Here is a 23,930-nt window from a genome sequence, read left to right as displayed (position 1 = left end):
GAGATTTTAATGCATATGGTGCAGCTATTACCGCTGTCACATGTCTAAGACATTTTGTCAAACCTGCCATTACTTTTGTTTGGAATACGCTAGATAGAAACAGCCCTGTTCTTTATCTCTGCAAAGGATTAATAACTCTTTGTGAATTTTAGTGCTCATGAAAGACAACAGACTGACAGCATTGAAAACTGAAGTCTTCTATTATCCAAGGAGCACAGGTAGAGCCTGTGTACCATCAATACAAGTTTCACCACACAGTTATATCAAGGCTGGATTGGAGAAACCAAATATAGGGGGAGACTCCATTCATTAATTTGCCTTTCCACTGAGACTGACAGTTTTGGATTTTTTGGTCATATAGACATATGAAATTGGGCTAAGACATCTAGTTCATAGAGAGGCTACCAAAGAACCATTATGAAGTATCAGAGGGTAGCCGTGTTAGTCTGGATCTACAAAAACAACAAGGAGTCCGGTGGCACCTTAAACACTAACAAATAAATACCTTAGTCTTTAAGGTGCCACTGGACTCCTTGTCATTATGAAGTAGTAAATTCTTGTGTTTAGCAACCTTGAACTGGTAAAACACTCTGATTCCAATTATTAGCCTTCTTGGACATCAGTTATCTGAATGCAGGTATCACAGATCAAACCAACTCTCACTAAGGGTATGTCTACACTACGAAATTAGGTCGATTTTATAGAAGTCAAGCACTCACTATAGGGGAGGAGGGATAGCTCAGTGGTTTGAGCATTGACCTGCTAAACCCAGGGTTGTGAGTTCAATCCTTGAGGGGCCACTTAGGGATCTGGGGCAAAATCAGTACTTGGTCCTGCTAGTGAAGGCATGGGGCTGGACTCAATGACCTTTCAAGGTCCCTTCCAGTTCTAGGAGATAGGATATCTCCATTAATTTTTTTTTTATTGATGTACTCCATTGCAAGGTGGTCCGGTGCCAAAATTGGCATATGCATGCCATTTATTGCCCTGCTGCAGTTAAGGAATACCATTTCCACAAAGCCAACCATATTTTACGCACATTGCCAAGAGTCATGGTCTTTGTAGCAGCATGAAATTAATGGCCCAGCACACTTGCGTTAACGCAGCTCCAACGGTGGACTTCCCGACTCCGAACTGATTTGTGACCAAGCAGTAGCAGTCTGGAGTTGCTAGCTTCCACACTGTGATCGCCACGCTCTTCTCCACCAAGAGGGCGGCTCTCATTTTGGTGTCTTTGCGAAGCAGTGCTGGGGCGAGCTCTGCACACAGTTCCAGGAAGGTGGTTTCTGCCTCCGAAAGTTCTGCAGTCACTGCTAGTCATCCCAGACCTCCATAACAATGTGATCCCACCACTTACTGCTTTTTTCCTGTGCCCAAAACCAACAAAAAGAACAGGAGTACTTTTGGCACCTTAGAGACTAACAAATTTATTAGAGCATAAGCTTTCGTGGGCTACTGCCCACTTCTTCGGATGCATATAGAGTGGAACATATATTGAGGAGATATATATACACACATACAGAGAGCATGAACAGGTGGGAGTTGTCTTACCAACTCTGAGAGGCCAATTAAGTAAGAGAAAAATTTTTTTTGAAGTGATAAGCTAGCCCAGTACAGACAGTTTGATAAGAAGTGTGAGAATACTTACAGGGGGAGATAGATTCAATGTTTGTAATGGCTCAGCCATTCCCAGTCCTTATTCAATCCTGAGTTGATTGTATCTAGTTTGCATATCAATTCCAGCTCAGCAGTCTCCCGTTGGAGTCTGTTTTTGAAGTTTTTCTGTTGTAAGATAGCCACCTGCATGTCTGACATTGAATGGCCAGACAGGTCAAAGTGTTCTCCCACTGGTTTTTGAGTATTATGAAACCAACAGTCCACCATGTGCAGCTGCTCCATGAATGCCAAAAGTAATCTGGTGTTTTCTTTCCATGGCACACAGCAGGTCAGGCACCTCTGATTCCTCTTTAGATAGGTACCTCATGATTAACTGTATTACCATCTGCGATATGTTAACGAAAGTGACCACAACATTAGAGAACAGTGTGGACATGCTCTGCCGATAGAGGGAGCATAGTGTGAACATGCAGTAACAATGTTGCTATAGCACTTTTAGATTGTCGTTATGACTTTCGTCGACAAAACTCTGTAGTATAGAAAAGGCCTGAGTCTCCTTTCATCTCCTCCCCCTGCTGTCTCGAGGCCCCTGTTTACTACTTATATATAAATTGAGGTAAAACACACATTCCTCTGTTTAGGATAGACCTGTTCAACAACTTTTGCCTGGGCAGGGGTGTGTGGTTTTGAACACGTGCTAATAACATCATCCAGGGGTATTTCATAACTTTACATATAATGTTGCTACATACATTTCACTATGATGCTATTGACCAGTGAGTTGTTAGTTTTCAAATGATACCTCACAAGGCATATTTTGTACAAAAATTATTACGATAGTGTATATGGTATGAATACAGGGGTGCTTATTGTCACAGAGTCCTATCGTAGTAGTGCAGGAGACAAAATGCATCCAATCATTATCAAATCAGTGAACGTGCTTTAAAATGCTCAAAGTAAACAAACGATGTTTGAGGTTTTTTTCCTTCTCTTTCAGTTATAGTGATTTTGAGTTTTACTAGGCATACAGTTCTGAGATGGAAGTATTATTCTCCCACTCCGCCCAGGTGATGGTGTCCCTTCTAAGTAGAGGTTGATATTTGTGCAGAACTTAAGAGCATTGACCATCAAAGCTAGTGAATATTATTTGTGATTTTATTTTGATCTATTTCCCCTTTAACTCTCTTTATTTATCTCTTTTTCTCTTTTAAAAAATAAAGGAGGAAAACCCCCCTACATTTTAATCTATTTTCTGAAATGTCTCTCTCTATATAAATATATTGTATTTATATTTGTAAATGTGCACTGATTTTTGGGTTGACCTTCGTGGATGTTCCAGTGTACGTGGTATGGTATAAACAAAGGAGCATTTTGGACTGCAGGGTAATATTCTAAGAATTTTCTTTGGAGGCTGATGGCAATACTTCGGTTGTGTTTCCTTCTTCAGGTTGAACAATTAGGAAAAAGTTAAATTTGGTACACAGGAAAAGGGACCAAAGAAAGTAGATTAGGTCTGCTGTTTTCACATTTTATTCTTATAGCTATTGCCCTGCATGCCCCAAATATTTCTTCTGTGGGAGACTTGTTTGCTTCAGGGGATTGGTAACACAATATGTGATTTTTTTCATCTATAGATTGTTGGTTCTAATCCAGTTCTGATTGGTAGTGATCAAAATCTGTTCCTATCAGATAGCAGTTTGGTGGCCCACGTGAAATGCATTTGGTGACCAGGGTTTGGTTGACAAGTGTCCACATCACGTAGCATGAACAGAATTGTTACTAAGTGGGTCCCACTTTTCAGAATCTCAGCAGAGAGACCAAGAATTGAATGGGCCATGGAGGCTGAACTATCCTTTTGCCATCTACAGGGTGATCCTTCAGGTCAGGGAGGGGACATGGTAGTGTAGTGGGGAAGCCTGCACTGCTGTCTGTACCTCATCTGTCTGTAGAGAACCTTCCATGCTCATGGAATTCACCCACAGACTCACTTCTGTGTATGTATTGTTGCCAATTTACATATCAAGTGATAACAGAATAGAAATTCATTTCTTTTCCCCCAAGTTTTTGACTGTCTCCTTAACTTAAAGAGGCAGGAATATGCTTGGAAGCGCTGCAGTACAATTAGCATGCAGGAATGGTACTACCAGCATATGATGCTGTATGATTTTATTCCAGACTTGTAAACACCACTGTTGTGTTTGCAACTGTTCAATTCATTAGCTTCCTGGAATTATTATTGTGGCATATTTCTGAAGAGAACAATAAACAACCCTGGGAAAATAGTACTACAACACTGAACATTGTGTTGGTCCATGGAGAGTTGTATTTTTTAAGCTCTTTCCATTTCAGTGGGGTTCTGTAAGAGTCTTTTCAAGCTGTGTCAAAGTATTAATAAACATATTACATGTTAGGCAGTTGAAATGCATTAAAAACAATGTCAACACACTTTAAAATATGAGCTTCGTTTAATTGAATCCTTGTTCTATTTTAGGCTAGTCTTGGCAGTTGGTCATGTACTACTGGTTATGCTCCCAGTGTGCACGGATAGGTCATACTCTTGTGTTTACTACTACGATGCAGCCACATGAAAATGAAAACATGATGCTATTGAAGATGTTCTATTCAGAAGAGTAAAATACTTTTTCTAGGGATGCTTGTTCTGTTGCATGATCCCCACTGTTAAGGGGTGATGCGATGTTGTGGTGGTAGATTAAAAGCCTTTAGGAAATTGAGAGAGACTGGGATTGTAGGAATAAGTTGGCATAAACACAGTTGTTTGGCAGTAAAAAAATCAGCAGGAAGCCGTTCGGAGGAGTTTCAAGAATTCTGAGTGTGAGAGTCATGAGTTGTTAAGTATCAAATCTAAAGTCTTTTATTCTTGGAAGGCTTAATGTAATATAAAATAATTAACTTTATAGTAGGTCCATAAATTAGCATTACAGTCAAGGTCATCAAGGATACAAGGACGACTGCAGTTGGTGCCTCATTCTATAGGTTTACAATTAAACGAAGAATAATTTGTATTTGTGATCAGGTCTATTGTAAATCATTCTAGTATTGTCTGGTAAAGTTTAGTGAAATTTCAATGTTCACAATTAATCAGAATATTTCTGCTACTGCCCTCCAAAGCACATAGATCCTTGAATTAAAAGCTGCAAATACAAACTCAATCATTTGGAGATTTGCAGCATTTGCTGAATGTGCTTGTGCTAGCTGCAACAAACTTCCTGTATTGAGAAAACATGGTTCATGACAGAATTACCAATCTTAAAGTCTGCTTTTCTTTTTTTCTTTTCAGAATCAAATAGAACGTACTGATTCAGCAGAACTGGCTGATTGTGCAGCAGTCGTCATGAATAGGCACAGGGTCATCTGTTTCTTAACACATGTATAAGATAAAAAGGTAAGAAGCAAGTAAGCGTTGTTGTTAATACAGTTATTATATAATGCTATACTTCGTTAATACTGTTATATAGTATTATGTAGATCAGGGGTAGGCAACCTATGGAACACGTGCCAAAGGCGGCACGCGAGCTGATTTCAGTGATACTCACACTGCCCGGGTCCTGGCCACCGGTCCGGGGGGCTCTGCATTTTAATTTAATTTTAAATGAAGCTTCTTAAACATTTTAAAAACCTTATTTACTTTACATACAACAATAGTTTAGTTATATTATAGACTTATAGAAAGAGACCTTCTAAAAACGTTAAAATGTATTACTGGCACATGAAACCTTAAATTAGAGTGAATAAATGAAGACTCGGCACACCACGTCTGAAAGGTTGCTGACCCCGATGTAGATTATGATCAAGAAATAGATTACTTTAAAATGAACTAAGAATCTATATGGGGTGCAAACTCAGTTGTATGAATTAGACGATTTAATGATTTCAGACTTGCATTTTCCTTTTCTTTTTATTGGGATTAAGTTTATTTTAGAACAAGGTTGTGTTGTTTTTTTCACAGCCCCCAAATCTGTCTCCCTCAGGCTGTGCTGAGGACAGATTTCATCATCAGCTACAGACATATTTTAACTCTCTTAACAAGCCATTCATTACGCTTGAAGTGCTTGACTCCTCCTCCTTCCCAGGAGAAAATTAGAAAGGTCACTACTGTGTCCTGGAATAGAGTGCAGACTTGACCAGCACTGCTAGGGGTTGAAGCAAGTCCTCAGGAGCGTTGGATCTAACACATTACTTACCTGAGTTGATGTGCAATCCCCTGTAATCATGCTGTCAAACAATGACGTTGCCTGGAATCTGAAACAGACCGGATAAAAGAGCAACTTATATATATATTTTTTCATCTGATCACAGACATTGCAGTTTTCACCTCAGGAATCTTACATTTGTATTTGTGATCAGGTCTATTGTAAATCATTCTAGTATTGTCTGGTAAAGTTTAGTGAAATTTCAATGTTCACAATTAATCATTGAGAAGGAATGGTCTGAGCACAGGATAGGGAGACAAGAAGTCCTGAATTCTGATCCTGGTCCCTTTTATGTTGGGTTTTTAGGCAAATCCTCTAATCACATTGCCTTATTTTCCCATCTGTTAAACGTGGATAACAACATTTACATACCTTCCTTATATAGGTATAGTGAGGTGTCAATGTCCATAGAGCCCTTTGAAGATCAAAAATACTATGTAAGTCCGAAGTGGTGATGATGCTTTCTATCAGTAAAGTACTGTCATCGTTTCAATCAACACACTTTTTCCCGCCCCCCCAGGGCTAGGTAACTCTGACATATAAAATTCGTTCTGAGTCTTATTTGAGAAGTTGGAATAAAAGTGTCATCCATATAGTATTTTAATATAAATTATTTTAATATCATGATATAAATCAGCTTACTGTGTAAGTTACAGAGGAATAAAAAAGGCAGTGCTTTAAAATATTCTTGTTAAATATGAGTCTTCTGGGAGCCAGGAGGGGAAAATGGTTGCTTAGATCTGGAGCTGCTGCTCAATCCCACTAAAATCCACCAACATCCGCTATTCTAAAGCCACGTTTTTTGTCTCTGGGTGGTTCATCCTGCTCTTTAACATCTTAGTAACGGGTGGATTTGCTTTTGAACCTCCTTTCCGCCCCAGACTCTCTGCAAATTGTAAAGAAGCAGAGGCTCTCTGAGATCCCAGTGCAGGGCAGTATGGTGCCACTCATGGAGGAGGCCTGGATCAAGTCTATAAAATGCTAAAGCAGGTATTAGAAGAGCAGATCCTACTTAGGAAAATATCAGAAGATATCCCTGAAATTAAAGCCACAACTACAGCACACCAGATCAGTGTGCCAGGGCGGGCTATCCTCCAGGATTGGGGAAGGTGAAACTAGAATCTCTACTTTAGAAGACAATATGGGCTCGTAGAGATCACTACAGACCAACCACAAAGTGTGATCCCAAAGGTATAAAATAGAATCAACCATCTGGAGAGCCAATCCAGAAGAAATAATTTGAGGATGGTTGTGTTCCCTTAGGAATTGGAAAAGGACAGGCCAGTACATTTTTTTTCTAAGCCTCTACTTCAGATCCTTTCCTTTCTCCCTGATACAGATCTGGACATAGAAAGTGCCCACTGCTGAAGCCCTCAGCACCTAAGCCCATAGCTAATGCAAAACCCATGGTGTTTATATTAAAATTCCTAACATACAATGTGAAAAAATCTATCCTTAAAAAAGCCTGAGAAAAAGGAAACTAGATTTGGAAGGGGCATAAAATAATGATTTTTCCTGACTACAGTTAGGCCATAGTTGGAAAAAAGCCTGTTCACTACGGTAAGGAACCCATCTTGCCTGTGTGTCAAGCCAGATGGAACCATTGGACACTCAGACTCAAATCAACACACGACATCCTGCTGAGCAAGAACCTCGACCAGCTTGGCTCCAGAGGAGACAGTAGCTATATCCTATCCTCTCACTGGGACACCGAGGGTGATTGATTTGCCTAACAAACTGGGGTTGGTCAACTATCAATCTGGTTTTCCTGACTTCCGTTTTTAATGGTTATGGGGTTTTGTTTTACTGGTTTTATGGTTCAGGAGGGTGGTGGTGGTGGAGTGTTGCTGTCTCATTACCTTACTGATAATGTTTTAAGAACAGCATGCCCGTATTGTATTTAGTTTAAATTGCAGATGGTAATGTCAGGTGATATACCAAGAGATGAGAGCAGCATTTCAGTTCTTATGGACCTTTAAATAGCCAGCCATCAAAGGTTGTACACTGGATTTTGGACCCACTTGTCTATAGGAGGTGTTTTGGGTTGTTTGTTCTTGTTTCCCGCCTGCCCTCTTTTTTTCTAGTGGACCCCCCCAAGCAGATATCTGTCTTGTAGGATTCTAACCTTCAATGCATAGCTCTGTTATTTTAGCCCAGAAACACTATTTAAAATGTATTCAAGCATGATCACACCTCCTCCCCCACCACCACCTTTTGCAATGCTGGGGGAGGGACCCTGGGAATATTTATTTATTTTGCATTCAGTGTGGGTCAGAGGGATTTGTTCATTTGGGCTCTCTCACACCTTTGTTTTTCTTATAGCCGCCCGCCCTACCTCCTCTCAATTCTCTTACTCAGTACTTAGCCTCTTGCTACTCTATCATCTTTTCTCCCTTCTCTCCATCTAAACATCTTATGAATTCCCTTAAATACCCTTCATCTTGGATTCTTCTCACTCTACCTGTACCCCTGGGTGTTGATGGGCACAGCATAAGATGCATGTGGGGTTGCTTCCCTTGTGAATACCTATGGCTAATCTACTTACATGTTTCTTGGGATATAAAAGAAATTGTTAACCCTCTAAAAAGAAAAAAATGTTATATCTCACTTAAAATTGAAAGTTGATATTATATTCCTCCAGGAAACCCACCTAATTGAGTCTGAGGCTGAAAAAAGGCGGGATTGTTGATGGCGTTTTAGTAATGACTTTGCCAAGTCTAGAGGAGTGTTAGTTCTATTAAAAAAACCCCAAAAACCCTGAACACACAAATCCTATCAACTGCTAGACATGGAGGGAAGACTGCTAATGGCTAAAGTGCATATGTCTGATGTTACAGACACTCTTGTAAACTTCTATGCCCCAACAAAGATGATTTCTCCTTTTTCAACGAATTATTTTCTAGATTGACTCCTCCCTAGAAAATTTGATTATAGTGAGGGACTTCAGTGAAGTGTTAGACCTGCTTTTGGACAGATCAGGGAGACCTCTGCTGGCCACACCATTATTGCCCAGATGGAGGAATTGGGGGTATGTCTACACTACAAAATTAGGTCGAATTCATAGAAGTAGTTTTTTAGAAATCGTTTTTATACAGTCGATTGTGTGTGTCCCCACACAAAATGCTCTAAGTGCATTAAGTTGGTGAACTGAGTCCACAGTACCGAGGCTAGCGTCGACTTCCGGAGCGTTGCACTGTGGGTAGCGGTGGGTAGCTATCCCACAGTTCCCGCAGTCTCCGCCATCCATTGGAATTCTGGGTTGAGATCCCAATGCCTGATGGGGCAAAAACAGTGTCACGGGTGATTCTGGGTACATGTTGTCAGGCAATGGCAGACAATCGTTTCGCGCCTTTTTTCAGCCCAGATGCCATAGCACTGGGATCATGGAGCCCGCTCAGATCACCGCGGCAGTTATGAGCAGTATAACCAGCACGCGCGTTATCCTGGAGTATATGCAGAACCAGAACCTTCCAAAGCAAAACCAGGCGAGGAGGCGACGGCAGCACGGTGACGAGAGTGATGAGGAAATAGACATGGACATAGACTTCTCACAAAGTACGGGCCCCGGCAGTGTGCACATTATGGTGTTAATGGGGCAGGTTCATGCTGTGGAACGCCGATTCTGGGCCCAGGAAACAAGCACAGACTGGTGGGACCGCATAGTGTTGCAGGTCTGGGATGATTCCCAGTGGCTGCGAAACTTTCGCATGCGTAAGGGCACTTTCATGCAACTTTGTGACTTGCTTTCCTCTGCCCTGAAGCGCCAGAATACCAAGATGAGAGCAGCCCTCACAGTTGAGAAGCGAGTGGCGATAGCCCTGTGGAAGCTTGCAACGCCAGACAGCTACCGGTCAGTCTGGCATCAATTTGAAATGGGCAAATCTACTGTGGGGGCTGCTGTGATCCAAGTAGCCAACGCAATCACTGAGCTGCTGCTATCAAGGGTAGTGACTCTGGGAAATGTGCAGGTCATAGTGGATGGCTTTGCTGCAATGGGATTCCCTAACTGTGGTGGGGCGATAGATGGAACCCATATCCCTATCTTGGCACCACAGCACCAAGCCAGCGAGTACATAAACCGCAAGGGGTACTGTTCAATGCTGCTGCAAGCACTGGTGTATCACAAGGGACGTTTCACCAACATCAACGTGGGATGGCCAGGAAAGGTACATGACGCTCGCATCTTCAGGAACTCTGATCTGTTTCAAAAGCTGCAGGAAGGGACTTTCTTCTCAGACCAGAAAATAACCATTGGGGATGTTGAAATGCCTATAGTTATCCTTGGGGATCCAGCCTACCCCTTAATGCCATGGCTCATGAAGCCATACACAGGCAGCCTGGATAGTAGTCAGGACCTGTTCAACTATAGGCTGAGCAAGTGCCGAATGGTGGTGGAATGTGCATTTGGACGTTTAAAAGCGCACTGGCGCAGTTTACTGACTCGGATGGACCTCAGCGAAACCAATATTCCCATTGTTATTACTGCTTGCTGTGCGCTCCACAATATTTGTGAGAGTAAGGGGGAGACCTTTATGGCGGGGTGGGAGGTTGAGGCAAATCGCCTGGCTGCTGATTACACGCAGCCAGACACCAGGGCGGTTAGAAGAGCACAGCAGGGCGCGGTGCACATCAGAGAAGCTTTGAAAACCAGTTTCATGATTGGCCAGGCTATGGTGTGAAAGTTCTGTTTGTTTCTCCTTGATGAAACCCTCGCGCCCCCCCCCCCCCCCCCCGCCCTCCGGTTCACTCTACTTCCCTGTAAGCTAGCCACCCTCCCCTCCCCCCTTCGATCACTGCTTGCAGAGGCAATAAAGCCATTGTTACTTCACATTCATGCATTCTTTATTAATTCATCACACAAATAGGGGGATAACTGCCAAGGTAGCCCGGGAGGGGTGGGGGAGGAGGGAAGCGCCAGGTGGGGTGGGATGGGGGAGGAGTGAAGGACAAGGCCACACTGCACTTTAAAACTTATTGCAGACCAGCCTTCTGTTGCTTGGGCAATCCTCCGGGGTGGAGTGGTTGGGTGACCGGAGGCCCCCCCCCCCACCGTGTTCTTGGGTGTCTGGTGGGTAAGGAGGCTATGGAACATGGGGAGGAGGGCTGTTGGTTACGCAGGGGCTGTAGCGGTGGTCTGTGCTCCTGCTGCCTTTCTTGCAGCTCAACCATATGCTGGAGCATATCAGTTTGATGCTCCAGCAGTCGGAGCATCGACTCTTGCCTTCTGTCAGCAATCTGATGCCGCCGATCCTCTTCAGCCTGCCACTTACTCTCTTCAGCCCACGATTCAGCCCGCCACCTCTCCTCGTGTTCATATCGTGCTTTCCTGTACTCTGACATTGTCTTTCTCCACGCATTCTGCTGTGCTCTGTCAGCGTGGGAGGACATCTGTAGCTCCGAGAACATGTCATCCGGAGTGCGTTTTTTTCGCCTTCTAATCTTCGCTAGCCTCTGAGAAGGAGAAACATTTGCAGCTGGTGGGGGAAAAGGGAGATTGGTAGTTAAAAAGACACATTTTAGAGAACAATAGGATCACGCTTTCCCGTTAAACCTTGCTGTTCACATTACACAGCACATGTGCTTTCGTTACAAGGTCGCATTTTACCTCTTATTTATATTGAGGGCCTGCCGGTTTGGTGTGAGAGATCACTCACGCAGTGCCAGGCAACAGAATTTGGCTTGCAGGCAGCCATGGTAAGCCACAGTCTTTTGGCTTCTTTAACCTTCATAACGTGGGAATGGTTTCAAACAGCAGCGCCCTCATTTCCCATACCAAGTGGCCGTTGGGTTGGCAATTTAAAAGGAGGGGCTGCGGTTTGCGGGTTATCGTGCAGCACAAACCCAAATAATCCCCCCCCAACACACGCAATTCTCTGGAATGACCACTTCACCCCTCCCCCCACCATGTGGCTAACAGCGGAGAACATTTCTGTTCAGCCGCACAGCCAAGCAGGAACGGGCACCTCTGAATGTCCCCTTAATAAAAGCACCCTATTTCCACCGGGTGACCATGAATGATATCACTCCTGAGGATAACACAGAGAGATAAGGAATGGATGTTGTCTGAATGCCAGCAAACACCGGGACCATACGCTGCCATGCTTTGTTATGCAATGATTCCAGACTACGTGCTACTGGCCTGGCGTGGTAAAGTGTCCTACCATGGTGGACGGAATAAGGCAGCCCTCCCCAGAAACCTTTTGCAAAGGTCATCCAGGAGAGCTTTATGGAGATGTCCCTGGAGGATTTCCGCTCCATCCCCATAGACATTAACAGACTTTTCCAGTAGCTGTACTGGCCGCGAATGCCAGGGCAAATTAATCATTAAACACGCTTTCTTTTAAACCATGTCTAATATTTACAAAGGTACACTCACCAGTGGTCCCTTGTCCGCCCTCAGGGTACGGGAGATCGCCTTGGGTGGGTTCGGGGTTACTGGCTCCAGGTCCAGGGTGAAAAACGTATCCTGGCTATTGGGGAAACCGGTTTCTCCGCTTCCTTCCTTCAAGCTCTTCATCATCATCTTCCCCATCCCCAAAACCCGCTTCCGTGTTGCGTGATTCTCCTTTGACTGAGTCAAAGCACAGGGTTGGGGTAGTGGTGGCTGCACCCCCAAGCCTGGCATGCAGTTCAGCATAGAAGCGGCATATCTGTGGCTCTGACCCGGACCTTTTGTTTGCCTCTCTGGTTTTGTGGTAGGCTTGCCTTAGCTCCTTAATTTTCACATGGCACTGCTGTGCGTCCCTGTTATGGCCTCTGTCCTTCATCTCCTGAGTGTTCTTGTGGGACACTTTCAAGACATAGTTAAGGAGCAGGATAATATGCTACTTTTCCCATTAAAGGAGACACACGCAGGCTGAGCTTGTGAATTTAATGGAAAGGCTGATTTCCCCTCTTCAGATAAACGCTTTGAGGTGACCAATCTCAGATATAATATTAATAAGTTAACTTTAGCTCAGGCTGAATTTGCTTTGTATAGACTAAGCCTGCGTCTGCACTGCATGCTTCTTTTGGTAGCATGCTGTGTTCATACCCAGGTAGCCTCCATAGCACAGGTATAAATAATAGTGTAGACTATGAAGTGCGGCTTAGGTGAGTAAAGACACGCCTGAAGGGTGGGGCATGTACTTGAGTACATGTCTTATACTGCTCTCCACTCAACCAACCTGTGCCTCCCTGTCTACTCTGCTATTTTTAGCAGTGTAGTGTCCCACAGCTGGCACCTTTTTCCTGTGGCAGGAAAAGACTCTGGCAGCAGGGAAAGGCTTTGGCGGGGGAGCAACAGTGGGGAAGGCTCCAGCAGCTTCCCACTGCTGGAGCCTTCCCCCGCCTCAGGCAAAGACTCCAGCAGTGGGAAAGGCTCTGCCAGCTCCCTACTGTTGCACCGTTGCAGGGAAAGACCCTGGCAGCTGCCTGCTGCTGAAACCCTCCCCTGTCACAGGGAAAAACTCCAGCAGCAGGGAAAGGCTCTGGGAGATGTGAGGCACCACAGGAAGGCTCTGGCGGCTCCCGCTGCTGTAGGGTGTTGTGTCCCGCTGCCTCCCTGTGGCTGGAGCCTTTCCCCACAGCAGGGAAAGGGTCTAGCAAGGGGAGGCAGTGGTGAAAGGCTCTGCCTTTCCCCATGCACTGCCCGTCTGAGCTTTTCCCTTTTGCAGTGAAAAGCTCTGGCAGTGGGGAGCTGCTGAAGCCTTTCCCCACTGCTTCCCCTCTTGCCAGAGCTTTCACCGATGGGTGTAGCGACACACTGCAGTGTGGACGCTGTGCACTTTTCACTGTGGTGTGTTGCTACATGTACACTGCACACCAATGATAGTGGTGTATAGAATAAGCATAGCCTACAACAGACATGCTGGGAAACTATTAGTGCATAGACTTAGCGTGAATTCACTAAAAGCTAAAATCCCCTCCGTTTGCTGTAGTCAGGACCAGACACTGATCAAAAAACTATTAACGAACAATTCTCCAAATTCTATCAGTGCTTGTATTTAGAGGAAGATACCCAGATGATCAGTTACTAGAAGAATATATCCAAAATCTGCAGCTTCCCCAGCTAACAGAACAACAACAAATTTGGCTCGATTCTCAGTTACATATCTCTGAGATTTGGCCGCCCTAGGCAACATGAAATCAGGCAAGCCCCCGGGCCTAAGCTGCTTTCCATCTGAATTTTATGCCCAGTTCAAAAGATACTCTGTCTCCCAGGCTTGCTGAAGTATACACTGAGATTTTTGGTAGAGGCAGTCTGCTGCCTTCCGTGAATAAAGCCCTAATCTCAGTCATGCTTAAACCTGACAAAGAGGTCCAGATATGTGCTAGCTATTGATTAATATCCTTAATAAGCTATGATGTTAAGGGCATGTCTACACTTGCCATTTAAAGCGGAAGAAGTCCCTTTTTTGTGCAAAAACCATGGGAGCGTCTACACTTGCCAATGAATTTTTGCAGTGAAACTCAGAAGTTTCACCACAAAAAAGAAAACCACCTCCCCGAGAGGCATACAGATCTGACCGCTGATGTGTAAGTGAAGACACGTTCTTCCTGTTTACACAGCTTTTAGCCTCCAGAGGATATCCCACAGTCCCTAGATGACCACTCTGGCCAGCAGCTCTGCTGCTTTGATGCCAGGTAAACAGACATCCAGCCTTCCCCTTGTAAAGCCCCAGGAACTTTGAATCATAGAATATCAGGGTTGGAAGGGACCTCAGGAGGTCATCTAGTCCAACCCCCTGCTCAAAGCAGGACCAATCCCCAGACAGATTTTTGCCCCAGATCCCTAAGTGGCCCCCTCAAGGATTGAACTCACAACCCTGGGTTTAGCAGGCCAAGTCTCAAACCACTGAGCTATCCCCTTCCTGAATTCTTGGCAAGTGCTCATTTGTCTGGCCAGGTGACAATGCCTGCTCCATGGAGCAAACGATCCCCTGCTTGGAGCAATGCTGAGCTACTGGATTTTATCAGTGTTTGGGGAGAGGAGGCTGTGCAGGGACCCAGGATGCCATGGGATTACCCTTCCCATAAAACCCATCATCAAACTGGGGATAGCTGCCCGAGAGCGCTGCTCTCATCAGCGATGGAAGCGCAGCTAATGTAAACACACTCTGATGCTTGAGGAATTAAGTGAGTACACAAACCAGAATATTGTCTAAAATTCTAGCTGGGCAATTAGAAAAAGTAATTAGGAACATTATACACCCGGACCAGGTGTTTTTTATATAAAAGAGACATGGATCAGACAACACTTACCAACTTATCAGTGTGTTATCAAAACCCCTTGAAACCAATGGCCATTCTGTTGGTCGATGCGGAAAAAGCCTTTAACAGAGCTAATTGGAGGAATTTGTTCCTCATTCGAAAAAGTTTGGATTTGGTCTCTCCTTTATTTTCTGGATTAGACCTTTGTACTCCAATTTTAGCTCTCGTGTTGTAACCAATAAATACATCTCCCCACTTGTTAATCTTCGCTGCAGTATTGGACAGGGCTGTCCACCCTCCTGTTTGATTTTCCCATAAAGCTACTGGTAATACAAATTAGAGCATACAGGAGATCCAGGATATAAAAATAGGGACCCGAGAGATGAAAATATGCTTATGCTGATTATATACTTTATTCATCATCAACCCCCTTCAGACCATCTCTAACATATTAAAAACTATTCAGTTGTTTGGGAAAATCTCAGGGTACAAAATGGTACAAGTTGGAAGCTGTCAGTCTCTAGGTGTCTGTCTATAATATAATATAATATATAATATAATAATAATTAATATATAAATCATCCTTGTAGATAATCCTTTTTACTTGTATCGGGTAGAAATCAGGCACTTGGGATCCTTTTTCCTAGGAATATAAAGTAAATAGTTAAAATTAATTTCAGTCCTTTTATCACACACATAGCTCTGGATTTATATACATGGCAGGCCCTCTCTCTATCCCTTTGGAGCAGAGTTAATTTATTAAAGTTGAATGTCCTCCTGAGACTTCTATTTGTCCTTAGCTCTTTGCCAGTTTATATTCCCCCTTTTTTCAGAATTAACATTTTAAAGACTTTCTTGTGGAGTGTGGGCAACAAGCCCAGATTATCCTTTGAAAAATGCAGCTGCCTATCAAATCACAAGACTTTGGTTTGCCCAACCCTACGGTTTACTATATAGCCTCAATCTTGAGCCAAACAACACAGTGGCTGACCTCCTGACACAGGCTCTCCATCCTGGCTGTGCATGGAGGAAGGAATCATAGCTCCATTACCATTAGAATCAGTCCTAAACTCAGACTTTTACTGTTTCTCTAAGGAGATATCTGTTACAATTTTAGCTGCTAGGAAATCCTGGTATCAGGTTTTTTTTAAGTTTAAAAACCTTGTCATCCCTTATTACACTAAGTTTTTAATTTGGGGTCACTCCAAAATTTTAATTGCACATAGACCTATTCTATGCCCCGTTTGGATTACAAAAAAGATTTTGAGCACAAACCACATAACTGAAATGATTCCTTTGTGTCCTTTCCTCAAATTAGAGAGAAATTCCATCTGGATCCAAAGAAAGAATAGCAATACCTTTAATTTTAATATGCTCTGCAATGCCAGTATGGGCTAGATGCCTTTGCAGCACTGAACCCCTTCCCCAAGTACTGGGGCTTTCTGAAAAAGTAACTGTCTTACCTAGCAGGGCCGGCTCCAGCATTTCTGCTGCCCCAAGCAAAAAAAAACAAAACAAAAAACAAAAAAGCCGCGATCGGCGGCGGCAGTTCAGTGGCAGGTCCTTCGCTCCTAGAGGGACTGAGGGACCTGCTGCCCCCGAATTGCCGCAGGTGCCGCCCCTCTCCCTTGGCCGCCCCAAGCACCTGCTTATTAAGCTGGTGCCTGGAGCCAGCCCTGTTACCTAGGGCTGTCTGTAGTCCTACCTCTCAGGCAAATTGGCAGTCAGCAGTGAGAATGTTAGAGAGCTGTCTAGGGAACATGAGCTGTCAATTTTCCAACATTTAGTGGAATCAGTTTTGTTCCAACGTGCAGCATAGCTCGCTAGATTTGGGGTTAAGATTAATCCAGCAGAAAATTCTTTGGAGGATGCTCTGGACTTTTGTAGACTTTTCAGGTCCCGAGCAGCCAGATCTGACAAATGCTGGAGCTGCAGTGCTGCAGGTGCTAACTTATACGGTATGCTTTGGATTGCCCTGTAATCTGTCCTTTTTGAACAGAGGTAAATATTTGGGCCAATTTCTTTCTCTCCACCAAGGTGGAACTGCAGGCTGGCAATGCCATCCTGTGCCTCACTAATGTGTCTTGGAAACTAATATCCTTTGAAAAACTTTGGTTGGATAAAGCTATGATCATAGCCAAATGTCTGATTCTACAGCAGTGTGCCCAGCTATCGAAGTGAGCCTGGCGGCAACGAAACAAATAGTGTTTCACAACAGAAACGGCCAATATAAATTTATGGATATATGGTCCTCTTTTTTGGAAGTTTTGGAATAATCAGATACATTTCCCCATCAGGTCATCTCTTTTGCTCCCACCCTCACATGACCCTAGATGCCTCCCATCCTCTCCCTTTTTCCACTTTTTCCCCTCTCCTCTCCTTCTTACCATTCCTCTCCTGTCCTCCTTTGCGTACCTTTCAGGCTTTTCTTTGGTCTTTTAAACAATTTCAACACAACTTTTTCACTATTGCTTATCTCTGTTTCTGAAAGGGAATAATTCTGGCGTATTATCAGTTCATGATAATTAATCAAACATAATTAGTTCATGATCTTATTTTACAAAGAACCCCAATATGGGGCTGAATAACAAAATTACCATTATTACATAATTGTACAGGCAAATCTCTAACTGATCAAAAATGATCTTTGTTATATCTTTTTTTCCTTAATAATGAAAAAGTTTGGTCTTACTGACCTTGTAAAATCTGATATTGGCTCTCTGCTACAGATTAGATACCTTTCTTCTCTTTGTTATCTTGGTTGTCTGTGTTAGCTGTGTTAAAATAATAAAGAATAAAAAAAAATTCTTGTTAAATCGGAGTTAAAAACAGAATTTTCTTTAGGTTATTAGTTCATTATTATGTATTTTTAAAAGGGTGTTAACTTTACTTCTTAAAATACTCATTTTCAAAGGAATTGTTAATCATGTCAATGATTTTGTTGTGGTAAGAATTAGAGCTGAGTGAATAATGGATTTTTTGGCTTTCTGGTAATTCTGAAGTATTGGGGAAAAAAAATTGTTTCAGGTCCACATGAAAAGATTTTTGTGTGTGTGTGTGGAAAATTTCAGTAAATTGGAAAGTCAAAAATAATTGAGTTGGGTTGAAATTATTTGGTAAATTTGACATGAATTTGCAAATAGTTTTGGTTAACCTGAAATTGCATTTTTGGCAAATTAACTATTTGCTGAAATTTTTTTACCCAACTCTAACAGTACTCTCTCTTCCATATCCCTCGAAATATTTTCTTTTAAACCACCATTAAATACCAAAGGAAATTTAATATAGAGCTACGTGGCAGTAATGTTAAGGATCTGAATGTTAAAGGCCATATTTAAAGCTTACACTTCATTCCCAAGTCTATTGTGGCCAGGCTTTGAATGCTGGTCTTACATGTAATATATAGTCACAGTGAAGTGACATGGTTCTGAATTTTGTGTGTGTTTAAATAGTCCTATCAGTGTTACTTTGGCATAGCTTGTCTTAGCGATACAAGCATTTATTTAAACACTATTTATATTAGCGTTTCTTCTTCAATGATAATTTTTTATGGTTAATTTCTTTATTCAAGGGTCTTAATGTAAATAAACAGATTAGGCCCTGGTAATCCAGCATGGAATAAACAAGAGTCACAAATGTTGAGGCTACCAGTTCCAGTGGTGAAATATCCTTGAGGACCCAGGGCAGAATATTCTAGTTGGAAGGTCTTCAGTTGCTTAATTCCCTACCCCCAGAAACTAGGATGAAGTTGAATGTTTCCACTCCTAGGGTATAATGCAAGAGACATCTCTCTGCACAGGGCATACCCCGGTAAATAGATGCAGAATCCCACAGCAGTTCTCTCCTGGAAGGCAACTACAAAGATAAGTTTCAGAGTAGCGGCTGTGTTAGTCTGTATCCGCAAAAAGAACAGGAGTACTTGTGGCACCTTAGAGACTAACAGATTTATTAGAGCATAAGCTTTCGTGTAGTCCACGAAAGCTTATGCTCTAATAAATTTGTTAGTCTCTAAGGTGCCACAAGTACTCCTGTTCTTTTTACAAAGATAAGCTTGTTCAGCAAACCAAATAGCTCTAGGGCGGGATGAAGAATTTTTTTTGTTTTTGTTTTTCTGACAGTTGATGTATGTTTGTCTTATGCAGATGGTAACTAGCACGTTACTTATATATACACATCTGTGATGCTCCCCTGAGGTACGCAGGGTTGAGGCACCTTACTACTGCCTTCCTTTAGCATGAAGCAGTCTTGTCTATGCCTGCTGTGGATTAGCTCCCTGAACCCACCAGTGTCTGGCAATACAAGCGCTATGTTCCAGGTCTGTGCAAGCCGCCCTCTTTCTGTACAGGTAGTGATAGGCATACACCATCCTCTCAGGGCTGGTCTACGCTACCATTTAAATTGGTGTAACCTTAAGTCACTCAGGGGTGAGAAAAAGACACCGCCCGCCCCTGAGCGATGTATGTTACATCGACTTAAGCGCTGTCCACACTGCACTATGTTGGTGGGAGACGCTCTCTACTTATCCAGTGATTAGTCACTGAATTACCAGGTCTGCTGTTCCCAAAGGAATAGTATGCACCAGCTTGTAAGTGTCAACTCAGGATCAGTACTTTGCTTAATACCACAGCACTTAGGTATAGTTACCGTGAAAACAAGAATAAGTTTATTATAAAAAAACAGAGAATAAAGTGATAGGAAGTAAGAATATTATTGGAAACAAATGGTGGTATATAAAACAAAAACAGAAGGTGCTTTCTAGAGACTAAACTTAACAAACAGGTTAACTTCCTGTCTAAAGAAGTTTATCTCACTCAAATTTCACTCCAGCGTTTTCAGCCAACCGCAGTTGAGACCCCTTTTTCATGAAGCAAAATTGTTGTCCTGTTACTTCTTCAGAGAAGAGTGGAAGGGTGTCTGCTCCCCAAATTTAGTGGAGCAAGCCTCTGATATGTACCTCCGGGTTGGGTCTCTTCCCCCCCACTCTGTTATTTTTCTCCTCCTATTAGTTTCTTTCTGAAGTCCCCACTCCTTCATTTGCATTCAGTTCAGATTGGTGACAGGAGACCCATTGTGAACTTTACAATATGTAATGTACATAGGAACAGCCAGCTAGTAAAACAATTCTTGTCTGACAGGAAACCTGTTTTTCACCTTTGCTGGTGACTAGTCCCTAGACGCAGACCTTATAATTTTCAGTGCTTATACATAACCCCTTACACAACATCTGTACATGCATTTCACAATGATCCTGATGACTGGGGTGACACCTTTTTATTTGAGGCCTCACATGACACTCATTGGTGAACTAGAATGCACATATCAGACTCAGGAGATTCCTGTGACCTGTATGGACCTCCTCTGTGCCACTTGCCAGGCACTAATTGGTTCCTGGTTCACAACATCATATATAAACCATCATATATAAACATTTTTGTGCAGGCAACTTAATCTATAAATAGTTGTAAGCGTTCATTGTTTTGTTGCATTTTTGGGTCAAGTTGCACAATTCTTTATAGTATTCAAAATATTCAATTTTCAGAGACAGACAGATTAGCCTCTCTTCTTCAGGGAAGATTTAGATTTGCAATAGCAGGTGCCATGACAGAGTGAACATTTATATATGATCCGTAGATATTGGAGATCTCTTCAATATGCCACACTGTTTATGCCTGAGTGTTCATAAGCTTTAAAGAGCAGAGAACCCTTGTAGATGCTGAATAATGCATAGTAAGTTGATAAATACAACATGCTGGTTTTTTAATTTGTTTATACAAAAAACATAACCCAATGGGGTGACTGGAAGTTGTCTAATTGACATAAAACATTATTTCATTAGCTTTTCACTGTCAAAAATAAGTGATTTGGTGGTCTCAGCCTACATCACAAAACCATCACCTATGTTAGTCTTCAGTCAGGAGAAACCCAGGACTGGAATGTTAAGTGTTATTGGCCAGAAATTGAGGTATATCTGGTGGGGTTATTTACAAAGCTCTCTTGTCAGCAGTATGCCTGGCTATGGCCATTGTAGTCAATATTACTTTCATAAGCACCACAATTCAAATTTAGCCTAAATCAGTTAATAAAGTGAAGAATAACGACAACAAAAAGAAACATAAAGTTGGCTGAAAGAGAGGTCCAGCATTCGGTGGTTCAGATATTGCCAGGCACAAACATTGATGACTACCTGGATGCAAAAATTAAGAATGTTGTATTTATAGCTGCACTTCTTGCTACTTCATAATATGTTGTTTATAATTAGTTATTCTTGCTATATCTTGACACGGTGGACTTTCTGAGCTGTTTCTGGAATATCAGCTCTGCTTTTCAGTGACTCAGTAAACTGTTCTTCAATGCAGTGGCCATTGAATTCAGTTTGTTGTTCAGTCTTGATTTATTGTAGTTTTTCATCAACAAATAAAATGCATCTCTGTTGAGCTATTGAAGATTATTCTGGTTAAAACATTTAAGCCTCTGCCCTCTTCAAAATAATGATTGAAAGTACCAGCTTTGAGCCATAGAACATGCCCTTCTGATTCAGTGACAGTCCTTACCTTAGACCACCCTGTGCTTTGCTGCACATTGGGCTACCCACATTTGCCATCCTTGCCTGTTCATTGCCCTTCTCTCTAAATCTTCCCATTTCATGTGGAGGTGCTTGATGTTATTCAGAACTGTTCGTTTCCATGTTATTCGCGGTCTTCCTCTCTTTCTTCTTGCATTTTCTGGCTTCCATTCAAGGGTGGTATTTGGTAAGCATTCTCCACACATGTCCCAGCCACTGATGTCTTCTTTTGTAGATTATTTGTGAGAGGGTGCCTTTATTCATCTTCCTATCTCTATATGTTATTCCCAATATTCTTCTCAGACATTTTGTGATGAAATGCATCCAGCTTTTGCGTATCTTTCTTGGTAAGTTGCCATGTCTCAGTGCTATATGTTGTGATGGTGATAACAGTTGCTTTGTACATGTTCAGTTTTGTCTTGAAGGAGATGTTTTTGAGTTGCCAGATGTTTTTGAATCTTCGAAATGTAGCATTTGCCTTCCTAAGTCGTTGTCTTGTTTCCTCAGAACTAGTACCATCTTGGCTGATGGTACTTCCAAGATATGTAAAATTGTCCATCGTCTCCAGTTTCTCTTCAATTTTGATTTCTGTCCCTATAGTCCCCATTAACATGACTTTACATTTCTTTGCATTGTATCTCAAACCTTGTCTTCTCCATTACTACTTCTACTTGGCTTGTGCATTTTTGTAGTCCATTGGCATCTTCATTGATAAGAGCAATGTCGTCAGCAAAGTCTAGGTCAAATAGCCTTGAATTGTTCCATTTTAGGCCATATGTATCACTGTCGCATTGTTTTAGACCCTAGTCGATGACTAGCATAAACAAAAAAGGAGACAGGACGTACCCCTGCCTTATACCTGTCTTGATGCTGAATGGCTTACTCAATCCATTTTCCATTTTAATGCAGCGTTTTGAGTTGGCGTAGAATGCCTTTATAATGTTAATTAATTTTGTTGGAATTCCAGATTGTTCCACAATTTTCCACATTGTTTCCCTGTTTACACTATTGAATGCCTTTTGAAAGTCCACAAAATTGATGGCAAGACTGCCTTGGAATTCAATTTTGCTCTCAATAATCTGTCTCAGGGTGCAGTAAGGTGAAGTTATTAATCATCTTAATCAGGTTATACCAACTCTTTCAAATATCAGAATGACCTCTAAGGAAGAAAAGAAAACAAGGTAAACAAAGATATTTAGGGGAAAATGTTATACTGCAATAAATTTAAAAAAAGTACAGTGACTTAGTCACATAACTCACTTCGATTTTAATGGAAACATGTAGCTGAACATATGGCAGTTGCCCAATTGGCCTGATCCACTTTGTTTAATACGAGCTTGAATACTGTTATTTACTAAAGGAAACAATAAGGTGCTATCTACCAACATAAGAACCCATTGTTCCAGTCCTGATTTGCATAAACACTGATTACTCATGTAAGTAGTCCCATTGGGTACAGTGGGATTGCTTACATGACTAAGGATTTGCAGGATTGAGCAGTCTTTTTTTTTTTTTTTTTGAACAACGAGGTTAAAAATGTTGTTGGGGGTCTTCTCCTCTTCAGACCTGTTTCAGCCTCAGTTTTCTAAAGAGAGTTAGTTGTGTGTGCACTTCCCTGTCTTTCTCCTCAAATCCTATAAATATTCATAAAGGTATGGGTCTTTATTGCCATGGGGCACTACATGGAAATCATATGATCAGCAGTCCAGAACTGCTCTACAGTTATGAATGATCTTCTTAAATGTTATATTATCCTTTAAAATAAAGGATGAGGGGGAAAAAACAACTCCACACAAATTTTGACGCTGGTACTCGTTCCCATGAATTGGGTGTGAGGCAGCCAGCAAGCAACAAAGGTGTATGTTTCTGTTCATTTATGAAGTGTGTTTAGTTTAAGGGTAACGATTTTTTTTTTATTAAACTACAATTCTAAATCACAGAGACCATAGCTGCCAGATCATTGTAGCATACTATATTAGACCCTTGTGTGTTTTCACTTCCAGTCCTTAATCCCCGGCCATGCAGGAGAGAAATATTCAATTCTAGGCAGGCTCTGATACTTCGGGAGCTTTGGACAGGGCATTGGGGAAAGAGAAGTATCCATTGTTTATATAAGCACTAAGCCACCTCCTCTGTCAAGAAAAGGGCATTAAGGGCACGAGCTGTGGTTTTGACTCTTTTTTTCTTGAAGGGAGATGGAAAGAAAAGGGTCATTTGTTTTATAAATAATAATTGCTGGTTTTATACTTCAGCATTTCCAGCAGACCTTTTCTGGTAAATAGCACCTAGGGATAGGCATTAGTGAGCTTATTTAAAGGGACTGCGTCAGTTTAACTAACTGTTGAAAA

General features: G+C 42.2%; 1 protein-coding gene across 1 annotated transcript in view; it reads left to right on the top strand.

Moving 5' to 3' along the window:
• ZFYVE9 (zinc finger FYVE-type containing 9) overlaps positions 1-23,930 on the top strand; it is a 99,598-nt gene that overhangs the window by 20,252 nt on the left and 55,416 nt on the right. Inside the window, exon 2 of the mRNA XM_054037221.1 lies at positions 4,916-5,020. The gene's annotated coding sequence lies outside the window, so the exon portion shown is untranslated. The remainder of the gene's footprint in view (positions 1-4,915; positions 5,021-23,930) is intronic.

Source organism: Malaclemys terrapin, chromosome 8 (genome assembly GCF_027887155.1).
Source record: "Malaclemys terrapin pileata isolate rMalTer1 chromosome 8, rMalTer1.hap1, whole genome shotgun sequence".
NCBI classification, from domain to species: domain Eukaryota; kingdom Metazoa; phylum Chordata; order Testudines; family Emydidae; genus Malaclemys; species Malaclemys terrapin.
Note: the sequence above shows the minus strand (reverse complement) of the source record. Positions and strands in the feature narration are given on the sequence as shown.